Raw genomic sequence first — 19,431 nt, 5'->3', positions numbered from 1 at the left:
AGTGAAAGGAAGTGCAGCCGGTCCTACAGTTGCTGACCTCCTTCGTCGAACACCTAGTGGAGCACTTCCAGGTCAGGCGAAGCAGAGTAAGCCGGCAAATACAGACGCTGCGCCAGAGACTCGCCTAAGAAGCAGTGAAACCCTGGATAACTCTAGAGAGCTAGTCAGTGAAGTAAGTCCTGATACTTTTTCTGGCGATGTGGCTGGTGTGGCTGAAGAGTCTGAAAGGAACTTGCCAATTAAAGACAACACCAAGGACTTTCCTTATTCACAAACTGTCACAAATACAAATACAAACACAAATATCAATATCAATAGAAGTAAACCGCCTTATCTGAGCCCAGTTAAAACCATAGATAAGGTCGCTGAGACCGCGCTAATTCCTACAATGGTACCTGAAGTTCCTAATAAGGAGACTGTGGTTGATTTGGCTGTTACAAGTAATTTATTTCAAAGTAAGACGTTAACTTTGCCCAGCTTGGAGGAGGTGGGTCACTCTAACGTCACCCAAGAACCAATAATTGAAGGTGCTGGTTGTAGCACTGACACAAACAACAGGAGAGCCCTGGATACAGATATAGATTAAGACCCAAGCGATTTCTATTCGTTTTCCGACGAGTTAGAATGGTCTGATGAGACATGTTCTCTATCAACGGGTAGCGACAACGAAGTTGATCCTGTCTCAAGAGCGCAAAAAACAGTAGTTAAAAAAAGAAAGGGCCAACACTGTTCGACAGATTTGGCAGGGGATTATACTCCCACACTGCAACCCATCCAATCCATTCAATCTATCCCGGATCAACTTACAGATCACACAGCGACAGATACTTTATTTCCACTCCACCAACCCACTGCTTCGGTTTGCCCAGATCACTCGTCGGGTCCACCAGCCACTCTCGATACAGTAATGGAGACTGTTCTCCAAGCAATTGCAGCACATAGGGAAGAGACTGCACAGGATGGTCGTAGGGCCCAAAATACTCTTCGAAAAGTGCAAGGGGTGGTTCGAAGACTGAAGAAAACTGTCAGCTCTTTCGGTGATAGACTTTCTGATCTTGAGTCTCGCATAGTATCCAACGAAACTGAGATCGCAACGAATTATGAATTGGTGGAGTCACATGAAGCAGAGCTCTCTGATGTAAGATGGAAGTTAGAGGATTTTGAAAATCGCCTCCGCAGAAACAACCTTCGTGTTCTAGGAGTCCCTGAAACTCTAGAAGGGGAGGATGCTCGAGCCTTTATTGTTAGAATATTTCGTGACTCTTTACCTGAATTGTCAAACTGGAATTGGGACTTGGAAATACAACGTGCTCATCGCGTCCCTCTAAATCTAAAACACCCTGCACGTTCGGGAGCGTATCCCCGTGCAATCTTAGTTTACTTTGGTAACTTCCTTCTCAGACAAGCAATATCTGAGAAAGCTAGACCTGAGTCAAAGCGAGTGAGCGGCACTATTTCCTACTTCGTTCGCCCTGATTTTTGTCACGCCACAGTGGAAAGGAGATGGCGTCTTCGCCAGTTGATTAGACCCTTTCAAGAGAAGAAAGTATTGGCTTATTTGAATAATCCAGCCCGTCTCAAAATAATTAATGGGGGAACTGTAAAATTTTTCACATCCGAGATTAAGGCCAAGGAATACTTAGATACCTTATGAATAGGGCTCCCAGTTTTCCGTTTTTACTGATTTTTACAGATAAATACAGACAGAAAACTATTTTTTTCCTGTCTGTATTTATTTTTAAATACAGAACAATACGGAAAATATGTCTTCTTTGGATGTTTTTTTCTACTGTCAATCATGAGTGCCAGGTCAGCAAGTGTACAGATTGAGAGGTAGGGCAGATGAAAAAAGACAATACATTTCCTAATTAAGCTTAATTAAGTGGAGATCTACAGTTATTTATGCTATTTTGCAATGCAAGTGTTTTCAGATAACGCTATTGCGCTGTATACTGCTGAAAGCTTTTGGACATTCACATGCGAATGTACATTTATCAGTCAAATAAATGTGGAAATATACCCATGGCAGCTTCATTTATACAGAAAACACAAAATAGAAATGGATAAATACAGACAAAATTAGCAAAAAATAAATATGGATAAATACAGACGGAAATGTAGAAAAAATAAATACCATAAAACCGGGAGCCCTACTTATGAAGCACTTCTAAAGTAGCGTTACTAGATTAGATCTCCTTGATATTAGGGTGTCATTAGGGTGTTATCTGGTCGCTTACAGAATTATTCCAAGGCTACTATGGGCTTAAATTATCCTTGTGTTTCTATGCTCTCTTGCTCAAAATGTTTTTCTGAGCTACCGATTTATTCAGAGGGTATTATGTTACTTTAAAACATTTAAATACTAGCTCCAGTGCTGGGTCTCACTATGCACGTTCATCAAATAGACTCTTATGGAGTCTAAAAGCCTCACTGAGGGTGTGGGAGGTGTGGGGGGTGTGGGGGGTATGGGGGGTGTGGTTCGGGGGGCGGTAGTCAGGGGGGGCTGGAAGGGTGGGTGGAAGTCGGAATAGAGGGGGGAAAAACAAGGGAAAAAATGGCAACCTCTTACGTTTTTGTTTACTGAATCTTAAAGTAATAAAGAAAATGTTTTTCTATATTTGTGGTGAGACAAACAGGGAAACGTACTGGTTCCAGTTATGGGGAAGCTAAAAATATGTTCCTGGAATGTGGCTGGGCTCAACGATAGGGCCAAAAGAGCATCTATCTATGAATTAATTAAGCAAGGGGCCTATGATATTCTTTGCTTTCAGGAGACCCATATTGCCTGGGCAGATAGGGACTTATTAAAAATGCCCGGATTTAATTTACTAGCAAATACGTCACAAACTTTCAAAACTTGTGGCGTAGCTATCTTTGCCAGAAGTTTCTTGGGGCAAGCGAAGCATAAGTTAGTGGATGCCTTTGGTAGATGGGTTATCATTGAGCTAGGGCCTGGAATAACACTCTGCTCAGTCTATGCTCCGAATCACGACGATCCACATATATTCGAAGAGTTAGAGCTTGAGTTGGCTTCCTGGCCCAAGACATTGATATTGTGTGGCGACTTAAATATTTCCTTTAAACACCTAGGAATGCCCTATCTATTTGTCTACTTATATAGGAAGGAAACCTAAAGTTTATAGAGCGTTCTCTCAACTCAGAGAAAGTCTCGACCTGATTGATGTTTGGGCCTTTAAACGATGTTCCGATCCTGGCTATACTTATTTTTCATTTCCACACAATACATATGCTCGAATCGATTATATGTGGCTGGTCAGTGAACAGATCTCGGGTGCAGAAATCGAAAAAAGTCCCAAGACACTTTCTGACCATAATATGCTTATTCTTTCTATTAATTTGTCCAATTTTTTAGGCCCCGCTAGCTGGACTTTCAATAGAAAACTTCTTGTTAATAAAGAGTACATTGACTACATCAAGACGTGGACACAAGCGTATTTCGATTGCAATCGATATAGTTCGTCGATGGTCATAGTGTGGGACTGCTTCAAGGCTGCTCTTAGGGGTGAAACTATCAGTTTCGTAGCTGAAAAAAGGAAAGAGGTATCCCAGGCTAATCAGCGGCAGCTGCTAGATCTCGCCGTAATTGAGCAAGAACACACGTCTGATATAACTAAAGGGGGGGATGGTAAAGCCACACTAAATAAACTGCTAATTTTGAAAACCATGATTAATAGTGAGCTTAATCAGAAGGCAGCAGAGACTTACCAAGCCAGTCGTAATAAATTATATGAAGATGGTGAAAGGGTCGGAAAGCAATTAGCGCTCCGTACGCGACAGAAACAATCATTTAATAAAATTAGCCATATATATGCAAAAGGTAAGACTCACACACAACCAGACAAGATATTGGAGGTCTTTAGGGGATACTATGAGAATCTCTATACTAACGAAGAGACTTTTGAGTCAGACGAAATTAAAGAACTACTACGGCTTTGGCTAACGGATTGTGGATTGACTAATACTCTTGACGCAGCCACAAAGGACGATTTAGATAAAGATATTACTTCAGCCGAAGTACAAGATGCCGTATCTGGTCTCGCATCCGGCAAGGCAGCTGGCCCTGACAAGATCCCCTTAGATCTTTTTAAAATTCTTGGTTCGGTCATTATGCCATATATATTAGATCTCGGTATAGGAATACAGGGGAACGGCAATACGCCTCCATCTTGGAAAGAGACTAATATAGTAATATTCCCCAAGAAGGGTAAACCCCCAGAGCTTCCTACTTCGTATCGCCCAATTTCACTAATAAATTCAGACTCTAAAATATATGCTAAGGTCTTGGCCAACCGGCTTAGGAGGGTTGTAGAACATCTGGTCTCCCCGTGGCAGCATGGTTTCATCCCTCATAAAGGAACTACGGATCATATTCGTAGGGTCATATCATTATTTGATATTATGGCTGCGACGGGGGGCCGGATGTCTATGATCCTCCTTGACGCCGAGAAGGCCTTCGACCGAGTTTCTTGGAAATATCTATGGGCAATAATGGATATTAATAACTTAGGGGCTGGTTTGGTTAGATCTATACAAGCTATGTATCAAGATCCAACTGCTAAAGTTCAGACGATGGGCCTCGAATCTAGATCTTTCAACATTCTAAGGGGTACAAGGCAGGGGTGCCCTTGTTCCCCAATATTGTTTGCCCTTTATATTAATCCGTTGATCTTAAAACTATTGGCAAGTACTGAGATAACACCAATCAAAACAGTCAAGTATGATACTAAGATACTTGCCTATGCGGATGATATAGCGGTTGTAACATCTAACCCTACTGAGGCAATCAAAGAAATTGAAGACCTAACTCGGTCTTTTGGGGTCATGTCGGGATACTCTCTGAATTGTGAGAAAACTGTTGTTATTTGCACAAATAATATTTTATTTAATGACCCCAGAAAAGCAACAAATGCTGTTTATCTAGGAGTTTCTATATCCCCTAAGATTGAAAACATTAATCAACTTAATTATGACCCTATGCTTGAAATTATAAAAAAAGATCTTTTGAGGGTCAATAGCCTTAATCTCTCAATTATTGGTAGGGTTAATTTCGTTAAAATGAATATTTTTCCGAAGGTATTATATTTTTTTCGCGCAATCCCTTTAATAGTTGAGGAGAAGTTGATCACAGCCATAGACTCACAAATTTCTAAATTTATTTGGGGATTTGGTAAAATTAGGAGATCGGCAAAATTACTATCCCTACCACAGGAGAGAGGAGGCCTTGGTCTTCCAAATATAACTTTTTATTTTTGGGCTAGTATTCTCCAAGGGATGTTTCCACTCTTTAACATTAAACCAATATCTAATGACATAGACCGGACTGGAATCCCTTCAATATACGAACTAGCAGTAGGGAGAAAAGCCAATGGCTTATTGTTGAGACAGATAGAACCATCATACTATAAAAAGGTTACGTTTAAGACTATTGAGAGTGCTTGGAGAAAAATTTCCAAACATTTGGACATCCCCAAAATTAATAAATATACGCCTCTATGGCACTCCTTTCTTCTCTCCCGTCAAATTAATGATGATATTGCTAAGAGGTGGGAGAGCCTTGGACTGATTTCAGTCGGAGACTTTCTCGGAGACTTTTTCGACACTATGTCAAACATGAGGTTCTCGAATCTCCAAATTAAATTCAATATTCCTATTACTGATCGTTTTAAATATATTCAAATGAATGCCATATTGTCTGCAAAACTCGCAAATATTTCAATGAGGAATATCCCTATTTTTGATCATATAGGGGGGATGAAAAATTCCAGTATTAGCATACTTTATGAATTGTTATTGGCACAACAATGTGATGATTTGGAGAGAACAGAGTCACTTTGGGCATCTAAATTGACTAATCCAAATGTTGATATCGATAAGGTTCTCACTCTTGCCGGTGAAGTTTTTTTAACATCATCTCTTAAAGCCCAACTATATAAGACTGTATACAATCTATACTTTACACCGGCAAAACTATACGCATGGGGGAAACGAATAGACGATAAATGCCCCAGGTGTGGTATAGGTTCGGCCCACTTAATACACATGTTTGTCGAATGTAACAAATTGTCTTCCCTCAAATTAAAAATGTTAGATTTCTGGGAGGAGGTGTTCGGTCATAAAGTTCATATCTCCCCGACTCTCCTCCTCTTAGGTTATGACAATATTCTTGGGCATAGTAAGGAAGAAGAAATATGTTTGTTTCTGGGTATGGCGGTATATAGATTAATATTGGCTACTAGATGGAAAGATATTGATCCCCCTAACTTTCAAGTTTGGTTAACGCGGTTTCTGTCGATTTCTAATCAAGAAATGCCAATCTATTCAGCTAAGGGCTTGAAAGCTAGACAACGAGGTACTCAAATTTGGCTACCTATTATTTCCTGGAAAGAAAGGTTTTAGGTTAGCTCTGTTTATATTTTCTAAAATCAAAAATAATGTAATTCAAGGTATATGTTTGAATTCCTCTTATTTAAAAATATCTAAAAATGTGTAGAATCTATTTGTCTTAATATGTTATTGACTTTTTATTTTTCTCTTTATGAATTTTATAGAACTGAAGTTTTGCTTTAATTTTTGTATTACATATTATCGATCGTATTGATGTTGCCTAATAAAAAAAAAAAAAACAAAAAAAAGGATCAGAAGCTGGGCTTCCCAACCTGATTCCTTTTCTTCACCCCTCTTCGCATCATTGCAACATTTTTGTCCGAAGAAAGTCTCCAAGAGACAATCCTATGGAGAAAGCGGAATCTTCCGCTCCTGAGCCTCTTGTCCCAGAGTCACATCCTATATGTTCATCTGATGGATCTGGGGGGTTGGGCAGTGATTCTACCCTATCAGATGGAAGGCTAGATAAGGCGGCTCAGTTCCTGCTGGCTTCATCCTCGATTTCAGGCATTTTTCAGGCATCTTTCTGGCCACACGTTAGGGAATTCCATTGGGCAAGAGAAAGAAACAACTGATTTCATTGAGAACTCTCTCTCCAACCTCTCCTTGAACCTTGCGATCAGAAACGTCCCTCACCTTTCTTCTTGTCCTTGACTAAGTTTAGGTGTGGGAACATACAGGGGAAATTGTGAGGGGTGAGACTTTCCTTTTCTCTAGATCTTCATTCTCCTCATGGCATACCTGCCAACTTGAAGAACAATCGCACTGTGTGAGGATGGGGCATGGTCTCGTGCCAAGGAGTACCTACGAGACACTTTTGAACCCCACCCCGCCCCTAAGCCCATTTCATTGTCAAGTTTAGCAGATCGGGGGAGGGAGAAAAATCCTCTCTGCTTAAGATGCTCTCCCTAATGGAAACAACATTCCAAGGTATGTTGAAGTCCATGGTCTGGTCCTTGCAGCAAGCCACAAAGCTTGACAGATGTTTTAAGGCATGGGCAAAGCGGGCTGTGCCCCAGGGCCTCAGCCTTTTAAGAGGGCCCCTGATAGAACCAGCTCTCTTCTGCATAGTCTTGCCCAGATGACCTTTAATAATTTTTAAACAGATAGTTTTAAATAATACATTTTTCAAGGAACATGAAAAAAAAAACAGTTTCTTTAGATCGAAACAGGGCCTCACATATGAGAAATGGGACGGTGTTACAGAGATTATTTGCAATAATGTTAATGAGATACTGCTGTGTTTAAAAATTGGAAACACACCTCACTATCCCTGAACATTAGATGTAAACACATTTATGATTTGGATGAGTGTGCCTTCGCACTATCTGTGATTTGGCCAAAGAGGTTATAAAAGAGTTGAAACTGGATCATAGATTCAGAGATATTCTGAAGACGGCCCCCTAAAATTTGTTTGGCCAAGGGCCTCCAAAATCCTTAAGATGTCCCTTTGACTGGTTAGCATGTATAAAGGCAGATCTTTCTGGAAATAAACCCACAAATGTTGCAGAAGACTCGGCCTTCCCAATGGAGCTGCTGGCTGTCCTCAGTGCCCAAAAAACAACTTTAGATGATCAGAATGGTTTTGTTTCTCGTTTCCCTTTATTAGTTTACAAAGCTTAGGAAAGATATGGAAGAAGATGGCTTTCCTCCCGACTGGCTATTTCGGCAAGGCGCTGGCCTAAATGCACATCACAAACATCTGCGCAGGAAAAACCTTGTAAAAAGTCTGCACTAAGCTCACTGAAGAGTCGCCCCAGCAACACAAAGTTGAGCACTGATCCTAATAATTTAATAAAATCAAATACAGATCTTAATCTAATCTGCTTCTGGTGGGATTTGTCATGTTAGAAGGAAGCGAAGCGATTCATGTCAAATTCCAGTACAAACTCACCCCACACCTCATTCATGTATTATAGCAGGAGCTTTGCATCCAAGGTTTGAAATTCTTGAGGGCTGGTTAGAAGAGGCTGCACTGGGGCCTGTTCATTTGTCTTACACATCGGTTTTGACTCCGCAGGAAGGGCTGTAGGCTAACCAAGTGCAACTTCCCTATCTGCTTTTTCCTTTCTCCAAACACAACGAGTGAAACAAGCAAGGAGTCTGTGACCTCTTTGACAGGGTAATTGCAGTTTCTAATGACAGTTTCAACCACAAATCTTATGGGTCACTATCTTTATCTTCCTCACAACAAAGCCCTATGGGAATTTCAGGACCCTCACACTATGTACATAAGAGACATTTGATGCAGCAGAAGCGTTGGGGGATTTTTGTCAGTTTACCTATCCACACCAACTACTATACAATACTCTGAAGCGTAACATGACGGGCCAATAAGTAATTATCACACAGTTAGCAATATCTAAGGTCCTCCGATGAATCTTTGGTAGAGCTCAAAGGGACCAAATAATGAAAGACGGAATGCTATTTCTCCAAGAGGGCCTATAATGAAGAAATACACTAAACATTGGTCACTATAAACATATCCAAATAACTCAGTAACTCAGTAATGAAGACAAACACTTTTCTTTTCTATTAGTTTTCTTGTTATTTCATAATATGAATGGTCAAGCACAAATACAAGTTAGAATGTCATAATTTGGTTCACAAAATGCAGAATAGATTCACAATAATGACCACAGAACATTTACAAAAACATCAGAATTCAGGTATAGAGGAGTGTGAGAGAGAGAGAGAGAGAAAACATCAGTGAAACAAAGACTCACTTACTAAATGAAATACTAATAAACAGCGTGCAATTAGTCTGAAAAGCTAACTCCACGGCCGTTAGAATATAGCAAGGGTAATATCACCAGCCGATGATGAGCAAAGTCTTTAGGAATGTCTATTGGGTACAGCAGATTCTGCCAGCCAGAGAATCAGGAATCAGCATGGCATGCAGCATATCACGAACGCAGGACAGGTCACAAATCTTGTGAACGAGCCGAGGAAAACTTTCCCACAGGAATCTTTATAGTACGCTATTTCCTTTCTTTCGATAAAATGTGGCACTCTCTCATCATCTGGCCTCTGTAGTGGTTATTTGCAATGGTATGATCATCTTTTGAGAGTGACTTTGCTACTATTTTCTAAACACCCTTTGTTTAAATATTGTACAACTTCCAAGAGAGGAAAAGGAAATAAACCTAGATATATTTGTATACTAAATCTAGCAATAGTTACATCCATCATCTACAACCCTCACCTAGCCAGGAACGAATTATTATTATTATTAGTATTAATATTATTATTATTAGTAACATTCACTACATTAATAAACATAAAATATGGTACTACAAATCATACAACCGTTGTTAACAAAACACAAGCAAGACAAACATTAAGACATCCCAGAACAGGCGGCGCTGCAAACTCTCCACCTCGCGAAAGTAGCGCGCCGGGACAACGTCCATTGTGTTCTGTAAGGCGTACAGGAACCGTGGCAGCGACATCATCTTAAACAATGCCGCCCGGCCGAGCGGCGAGAGCGGCAAGCGCCTCCAACGCGCGACATCATCCTTCAGGCTCTGGAGGGGGGGAAGCAAGTTCTGTTTATACCGGGCCTCCGCGTCCAGGGTAATGAAGATACCCAGGTACATAAATCCCGCGGGGCAATCTGGATAGGACAACCCCGCGGAAGGATAGGAGCCTCCCCAGAGAGGACATACACACAAGATTTAGCCCAATTGATGACTAGGCCGGAGTTGAGGCCAAATGAGTGCAATACATCAACCAGCACTATCAGCGATTTACGCGGGGAAGCCAGGTACAAAAGAATATCATCAGCGTAAAGAGATACGCGGTCCTCATACTCGGGGGTCCATCGGAGACCACGGATAGAAGGATGCCACCGCAGCCACTCCGCCAGGGGCTCCAAGGCAAGCGCGAAGAGGAGCGGCGATAACGGGCAGCCCTGCCGCGTGCCCCTGCCCAGCTCAAACGGAGACGACACTCTACCGTTTACAGCCACCTGCGCCAGCGGTCCGGAATACAACAATTTCACCCAGCCGATGAATCCCGGGCCAAACCCAAACTTCGCCAGCGTCGCCCAAATATATGGCCACTCAAGTGTGTCAAACGCCATAGTGGCGTCCAGGGACGCCAAAATGGCCGGCTCCCGTATGAACGGGACACGCGCGAGCACCCCATGCAAGCGCCGCAGGTTGAGCGCAGTGTTGCGATGAGGGATAAAACCGGACTGATCCTGGTGAATCAGATCGCACACCACGCCAACCAGCCGATTGGCCAACACCTTGGCGAGAATTTTGGGTTCCGCATTCAGCAGCGAAATGGGCCTGTAGGACGTGACCCGGTCCCGCGGCCTCCCCTCCTTGTGAATAACCACGATAGTAGCCAGACGCTGGTCTAGCGGGAGGGAACCCGCCGAACGGGCCGCGAGGAACATAGCACGGAGATGCGGCGCCAGCGTATCCGGTCGCAGCTTGTACAATTCGATAGGAAGACCATTAGGACCCATGGCCTTGCCGGAAGCGACCGAACGTATGGCGAGGGCAATTTCCTCAGATGTTGGGGCGGCGTCCAACGACACCCTGTCCTCCTCCGAAAGGGAAGGCAGCGCGATATCCCTGAGCAGGGCATGGGAATCATCTTCCGAGCGGGAGGACACCGGGGAATACACCCCACGGAAATATTCTGCAAAGCAATCAACAATTTCTTCCGGTTCAGTGACACACACACCATCCAGTTTCTCAATCGACGGGACAACTCGACTCGCTCTCCTTTTTATCCAGCCACGCAATCAGTTTCCCAGCCTTATCACCCACATCATACAGTCTCCCCTGTTGCTCTCTACTGAGGCCCCTGGCCGCCTCCGTGACGAGGGCCTTATAGGCCGCCTGCTTGAGTCGGAGAACATGTAGTTTGTCATCCGTCACCCCACATTCTAGGTCACCCTCCAACTCGGTTATCTCAGTTTCAACACGGGTCACCTCCTCCCGCTCGCGCTTCCGGGAATGGGAAATAAGGGACAGGGCCTCCCCCCGGAGTACCGTCTTGAAAGCCTCCCACAGGGAGACCGCCGATGACACTGACCCCACATTATCGTCAAAATATCGCTTAAGGGATTTAACCAACTCTGCGCGAATGGTGGGGTCACGCAGGTACCAGGGATTAATCGGGACCACCCTACCCTCCCCCTCGGGAGAATGTCGAAGTGCAACAGGAGCGGGGAGTGGTCTGAAATACCCCGCGCCAAATGGCGCACCTCCCCGATCCTCCCCGCATGCGCCGCCGGCACCAGGACATAATCTAGCCTTGAGAGACTGCCATGGGCCCCGGAATGAAAGGAATACTGTTTCTGCGTAGGGTGTTTCAAACGCCAACAATCCACCAACCCCAAAGTATCCAAGAGGCCAGATAACCACGCTTAGGCACGGGGGAGATCCCTAGGGGGGTGACGATCCTCAGTTCCGGAAACCACCGCGTTGAAATCCCCCCCAACCACTAGAATCCCCTCCGGAAGGCCAAGGAGGAGGCGCCCCAGATCCGCAAAAGTAGTCGTTTGCAACCCTGGCGGGACATAGACAGAAACAAATACAATCACTCTGCCCTCCATTCTACCCACCAGAACCGTATAACGTCCCCTGTCATCATGGAGCACCTCATCAACTTCCAATGGGAGCAAGGTTTTAGCCATGATGCCCACACCCCTGGAACCAGACGTGAAGCCCGAATGGGCCAGAAGGCGGTAGCCCCGTCGATTCATAGCACAAAAGGAGTTGCCAATGAGGTGCGTCTCCTGCAGAAAAACTATATCAGGTGAAATTCGTTCCAGAAACTGCAGGACCACACCCCGTTTTATCCTGTCCCCCAGTCCATTAACATTCCAGGACAAAAGACTCAGTCCCCTACCCCCCATCATAGCCGAAAGCGATCAATCGTCCCCCCGAGAGCACTTTAGGAATAGCACAACAATACTTTTGCCTTGTGGTACAAATGAACAATACCCCACCCCAACCCAACCGCCCCAACAAAACTCCCCCCTCCCTGCACCCCTGCATGAGCCCAGACAGCCCCCCCAACTTGCAGTGTGCCTGTCGCCCCTATATAAGTGGAACTAGCTAGACCCCCTAGAGGAGGAAAGAGTACCCCCTCAAGACCCCGCACAGCCTCCAAATGAGGGGAGACGAGTACAACAAACAAAAGACCCTAAGCTTGGCCGAAAGTGGCCGCGTCATCCGGAGTGAGCCCCGGCATCAGTACCTCAGACCCGGTCCAGTGGGCAATCTCCTCCCGCAGCCCCCCCCCGCCATCCCGATCATGACCCCCAGACAAAGTGTCCAGCCAGTCCCCGGCCATTTCAGGACGGTCAAAAAAGTGAGTGCGACCATCCACCTCCACCCGCAGCCTGGCCGGGAAGAGCATGGCGTATTTTAAGTTCATGCCTCGAAGCCGCCGCTTGACGCCCAGGAAACTCAGTCACTGCTTCTGGACCGCTTGGGTGAAGTCAGGATAAAAGTTCACCTCCATGTTCTCCAGCTTAATCGGCCCTTGCAGTCTGGAAGCTTGCAAAATCGCATCCCTGTCCCGAAAGTTAAAGATACGGGCAATAAGAGGCCGCGGAGGGGCTCCAACCTTCGGTCTGCCCCCGGGAACTCTATGGGCCCTCTCCACGGTAAAGAATTTACTCAGCCCTCGAGGCTGGAGATGGGTAGTGATCAGGTCCTCCACGAAGAGATCCACCGCCGACTCCTCCCGTCCCTCGGGCACTCCGATGATGCGGATATTATTCCTCCGGGCCCGGCTCTCGGAGTCCTCCAGGCGCCGATCCAGGAGCGCACTCGCCTGACGGAGCCGGTGCACCTCCGTTTGAAGGGCCGCCACCTCAGTCGTGAGGCCCGACGCGGTGTGGGCCAAAGAGTCGACCCGGTCGTTAGTCTTAGAGAGATCAGCTCTCACAAGGTTGACATCAATGAGAACCGCGTCGATTTTGTGCGCTAAAGTGTCGAACTGCTGGCCCACCGAGGCCTTCATCTCAGCAATGGCGCTCATGACGTCTTGCAAAGACAGATCCGTGGGCAAGTCCGGGGCATCCGGGGGGCACTCAGAGGACTTGTGCGATCCGCCGGGAGACCCCTTCGGGAGGGTGTAGCGGTCCATGATGTTGGCCTGATGTGCGGCGCCACGCCGGGTTGACTTGGCCTTCAACCGATCCCCATCCTGCTTCGTGGCCATCGTCGCGGGTCTCACACCCGCACCAGTCACGCAGTGAAGAGCAAGCAATCAAGGCCACGAGCTCCGGGGGGCCACCCCAGGACGGCAGAGCGGGCCACAGCGGGCAGGCAGACAGGGTCTCCCAGCGATGCCACCCCAACACAAAGAGCGCCGTGATCCCACTTGCGAAAACGGCAAGGGGGCGCAAAAGTGAAAGTGAAAGTGTGGGGTACGCGACTCGCCAGGCCCAGCCCGCCGTTGTTGTTCACTTTGCCACTGGGTCGCCCCCAAACGCGAATCCGGGGTCAGGAGAGAAGTAGGCCGCAAACTTCAATCGGTGCTCACTCCGGCACCCGAGGTCCGATTCGAAAACGGGAAATGGGTACCACCTCGGCTCAGGCTCACCGACACAGTCCCCTCAACCGATGCAGGATGAAGACAGGATAAACGTAGGAGGTTGCAGAGGTCCTCGGGAGCCTCGCACCTACGCGGCCATCTTGGTTGCGCGCTAGGCTCCTCCCGAATAGATAGGATTTGAGAACACAATATTTTCATACGACACCCTTAGGTGACACAATTCAAGTCAAACCCCAGGAGAGCCTGCCACCCTAATCTCGTGCCGTAGTGTATACTATATCAGGTAAATACCTGGCGGTGGGTATCTGTAGGCACTGCGCGCACTGCATGCCTGATTAACATGGCTTACCAATTACCAAGCGCAGAGATGGTTCAGATGAGCAACACAGTAAAATGCGCAGGGACAAATTAGATTCATCTCCCCTCTGGGACAACTGGGATGGCACAAGCACAGAAAACAGCATTACAATGCACCGGACTTAAAACCCTTCAAAACAATATCAAAATGGTGGTATTTTGAATGTTAATTTAAAATACAGTAGTGTGCATGGGGGAATCTTTATAATCAGCACTCAAATAAACTCACAAATGACTAGTATTTTATAAGCTTGTTAGGAACAAATCACTCCCTCAGCTTTTATTTACTTACTGATGAAGTATAAAAAGCCTCCATTACACGAGGAGGTTTCCAAAAACACTTTCCTCTCTCTCGTTCATCAGCGGTTTTAACAAGCTCTCCCCCTTCCTCCCTGTGGCATCGGGCCCAGAGACAACGAGACACTTAGGGCGCCTCATCTTTTGTCGGGGATCGAACACACCTCATTTTTCACCACTCTGTGGGTGCCCTGCAAGCCCTGTTGAATGCCCCTACTCGCGCAACAAACTCATTCCTCCAAGCTTCAGATGCCAACTGCCCTTACGCTGTGCGGAGCGGCATCTGTGGGAGCACATGCTCATTTGCATAGTGATGGAACTCCTGCACAAGTGTTCACCATAATGCGGGGGGAGCTGAAATAAGGGCAGCACTTTAGAGTCTGAGCATAAGGCACCACACAGGGGGTTCAAACACACGCGTCACAAATGTATACACCACCGTAAACTATGCTGTCACTGTCCGTTACCAAGCAAGCACCATCTCTTGGTGTGTGGACTTGGCGGTGTAGTACTGGTACTAAGCAGCTTTAGAGACAGTCACAGAAATCTACTTTTTGGTCTACGTATGACGGTGCAGCTGTCTGCAAGACTTACTGTCACTAATTGTGTACAATATACAGAGTGCATTTTGTCTCTGCCCAGAGGAGATTTGTTCCCTCTCACCTCATTCTATTGGCTGTGTGATGCATCATTGTGCACCCTCTGGAGTGAGTGATCTTAGGGACACTTTTAGATCCCAAAGTACAATGAATCCTGACATATGTTACCTCATAAATGCATTGCAAATAGGAAACAATTGCTTTTGTTTAATTTTTTCTGCAGACTCAGGCAGGATTTATAATATATATTTTAGTTGGCACTCAAAATGCAAACCAGACCTAATGGCTTTGACAATGTTTGTTTTCCTAGATGTGAGAGCCTAGCTGTACTATTTTATGGTTTACAAATATAAACAAACCATATTTAGAAACTTTGTAGAATGTGCTCCCCAGCTGCATAAGATCTCTGCTCTGGGGTACAGAATACCACCGTTCCTGTGGCAAAGTGATTACTTTAGGTAACCTCACAACATCAGTAAAACTGAGCAACAAACATTGTTTTACCACCACAGTAATGTTACTTGCAAGCAGACAGGGGCTGGTATTGCCCAGCTTTGAGGGCCAACTCTAAGAGGGTGCCAGTGCACAACTGCCTTCCCAGTCTAACCATGTAGCATGTCTGAACTGGCTAACATGTACCTTATGCCTGGTTGTGCAGCCCTCCCCACACACTGGTGCAATCTGGCAAAAGACTGCAGATCTCCTGTGCAGATGGAGTTTACTATCTTAGGGCAAGTACTCTGCATTAGAAGTGAGGCTGCCACAGCAGCGCACAGCAACGCTAGGAGAGTAGCACATGTTGGTGCACCATCCTCACCGCCACTCACCTCTGTAGAGAACAGTGAACCGCAAGGGTTGAGTCTTTCTACTTGCAGCCCTCCTTCACAACCATAAACACAATGGACTCTGCCATATACTCATTCCCACTGCAAAACAATGAATGCATGTTTCTGACAAGTAGAGAGAATGACACACACACACACACACACAAATAAATCGTCTGCTCTCTTTTATGGTCAGAACTTGTATATGTTCTTTATTACATCTCTAAAACCGACACCCTTCCATCCACACACTTCCGAATAGGAGACCGAAGGTACTGATAAAAATCACAGTGCTTGATAGTCTTGTCAGAGACATGAAGCGCTACACACATGCTTCCATGCGACACAGTTAGTACAATATAGCACAGTCAGTGAATGATAAACCTAACCTGTCGAGAGAGCCAAAGGAAATGGTGCGTTGTGATTGGCTGCTGAAGTGTTCACCGACAACCAGTAAGAACGACACATAACCTGAATGAATTTAGAAGAGAACCTGCTGCGGCCATGTTTAAACAGGCAGGACAAATAGTGTTCTTTGACTACATTCAGCTTGTCTGTGGACGTGATATGACGGGACAACAGTATACAGAAAACAAATTACTAGAACAAACTGCACACCGGTGTATGACACCCCATTCGTAATTATGCCAAACTATGGGCGTAACCCAAAATGATGGGGCCCCTGCAGAATGTGCAGAGAGGTCTCTTAGTTCCCCATGTCTCACAAATGCATGTTGGTCTGGAGCTGAATGGGTCCCCCAGAAGGGTTGGGGGCCCTCTGCGCCTCAGATGCTTGCATTACGCCTCCGTGTTAAATCAAAGAATGGGAGGAAATGGATACCAAGGTGACTGACTGCATCATCTGTACTATATGGTCACTGTTTTAGACGTGTCAAATGGCACTTATGGGTCATTGTGCATCCCCTGCTTTCATGGCCACACCCGTGACAGGTACAGAATACATCTTCTAGCTTTGCCTTTATGACCTCGTTCCGTTTAGATTAGCAATATGCAATTTGTGTGAATATTTCGTGACTATTTGCAAAATATAACCGTTCAATTTCTGTGAGCTATAAGAGACCGTTACTTACGTTATTCAAAACAGAAGCGCATATTTGATGACCGTATTAATCCCTTCGTCACTATACCTTGTTATTTGTCGTCGACTGCTATTTAAATTCTAAAATAATAATCAAAGGTGCTCACCTTTTATTCCGCCCGTGCCCCCGTACTTTGAAGAGCCCGTCTCAGAGGACAGTTCTCAGCACGATTTATTCACACAATGGATGTGTCAGGCTGTGCACGCAAAACGCCCCCTCAGGGTAAGTCGCAGCAGCCCCTGGCTGTACCCAGATGGAGGACTTAAATTAGGGGCGCCTTTTGGAGACTGGCGGGTTCTCCTCTGCAGAGCAATTACATTCTGTGAGAACAAAATGAATGCCAATATTCCCATCTATTCCAAGTACAGACTCGGGTGTCACAACATATTTGCTGGTTGCATAACAGCCAAAACAGCTGTCTGAGGAGCCGGACCGCCACTATGTGACGGACTGGACACCTATGCACGGCCAGCGGTGTTTGCAGTTCATTGGTCTACACAAGGCACATTAAGTCTTCACTTTAAAGCGATGTCTCAAATTAACAAGAGGTAGTGATATTTAAGAAAGTGTGTGTAGGGATGGGGATCAAACAGAAGTGCCATGCCGCCAATCACCCCCCATCAGCGGGTCTGGTTGAACGCCAAAATGGGACATTGAAATTGAAATTGGCTAAAATACAGGCTGACACAGGACTGTCTTGGCCGGACGCCCTGCCCCTTGCCCTTTTATCCACTAGAACCACGGCACATTTCTGAACCGGACTATCTCCTTATGAAATAGTGTTTGGTCGACCAGCTAATGTTTGGGGAGTGCCCCGCCCAAAGAAATATTCTGATATCGAATACCCATTGTTGATCGATTACTTACATGAATTGACCACTAACCTGCGTCTTTTTCATCGTCAGGTACAGGACATCCTGCCACCCAAACCCGAGGGCCCTGGCCACACCATCCAGCCAGGTAATTGGGTCTGCATCCGCAACTTCCAGAGGACCAAGAACCTGGAGCCGAGGTGGAAAGCGCCCCAGCAAGTGTAGTTGGCTACCAGGTCTGCAGTGAAAGTGGCAGGAAGAAAGAATTGGGTACACGCGACGCACGGCAAACGAGTGCCTCTGCCACTGCCATACGACCATTGGGTCAAGGAGGGCCTGGGAGACGATGAATGTGAACAAGTCCCACGCTTTGTGCCCTTCAGTGATGCTAACGTTGCCTGGGCGTCATCTGAGCGAGAGGACGACGACATCCTGCAAGCTGCTGTTCCTCCACATTTGAGGCTGCGAGACACTCAACAGCCGGAGCCTTTGTTTCCTGATCAAACAATGCCCGGGTCCACCAGGTACAACCTTCGACCCAGAAAAAGGACTGAAGAGTACCGGTGCAGCGGACCAGAGTGTGTCAATAGGACTGCTGGATCACTGTCCGGTGAAGCAACCAACAATCACAGGCAGCAACTAGGGAATGACGGTGACAAAAATGAACGCTGAAAGTTTAAAGGACAGGAAAATGAAGAAGAAAAAGTACATAAAGATAATACATGGCCGGTACACGATCTGTCTACTTGTACTCATAATTATTTTAATTGTACTGGCCTGCCTCGGGTGGATAACACATGCTGCCCTTGCAGTCTCCTACCTCTACAGAATCGCCTCATCAGCATGTGTCATTGCCCCCCCACGTGCCAGAATATGATGGACATTGACTAGGTGATGACTGAAAGTTGCCTCTTCAAGGCAAAAGGAGGGACTGTTGAACTATGCTTAAAATGGCCACTGAGACTCCATTTTGTGTTGCCATGCTCTCGGCAACCTGGTGAAGGATTGCTTTCTATGTCCCTGATAGAACTTGCTTAACCCTCCTGGCTCCTTGCGGTTGAGCCGATTCAAGAAGCTGCTTGTGTACCTCGCCCCCCCCCCTCGGTTGTGCCAGAGACTTAGCCACATCCTGTCCACTGTTGGTAACTCAGCCTCTTACACCATCAGCTGTGCTCCGTGACCACGCCATCTGGGCGCTGAAGCAAGAGGCTGTGTACATTGTGCAATCAGAGACCGACGCTCTCTGGCCACGATTACGCCACCTGAGACTGATGAGGAATTTGTTGGATGTGTAAAGGGTGTGGCTAGTGCTATAATTATGTGTGCGCTGCGGAGTGAAGCAGCAGTCTCCGTAGAATTGTCTTTGTACCATTCTGGGACCCTGTCCTTAGCTCGAGCTAATAAATTAAATTTACTTTCCTCCAGAGCTAAGTTGTCCTGGTCTCTTTGGTAATACACGAGTAATCAAGGTGAACCCGTAGATTCTGGGTGTCCCCTGCACCGCTGG

This window comes from Triturus cristatus, chromosome 2_2, assembly GCF_964204655.1.
Source record: "Triturus cristatus chromosome 2_2, aTriCri1.1, whole genome shotgun sequence".
NCBI classification, from domain to species: domain Eukaryota; kingdom Metazoa; phylum Chordata; class Amphibia; order Caudata; family Salamandridae; genus Triturus; species Triturus cristatus.
Note: the sequence above shows the minus strand (reverse complement) of the source record.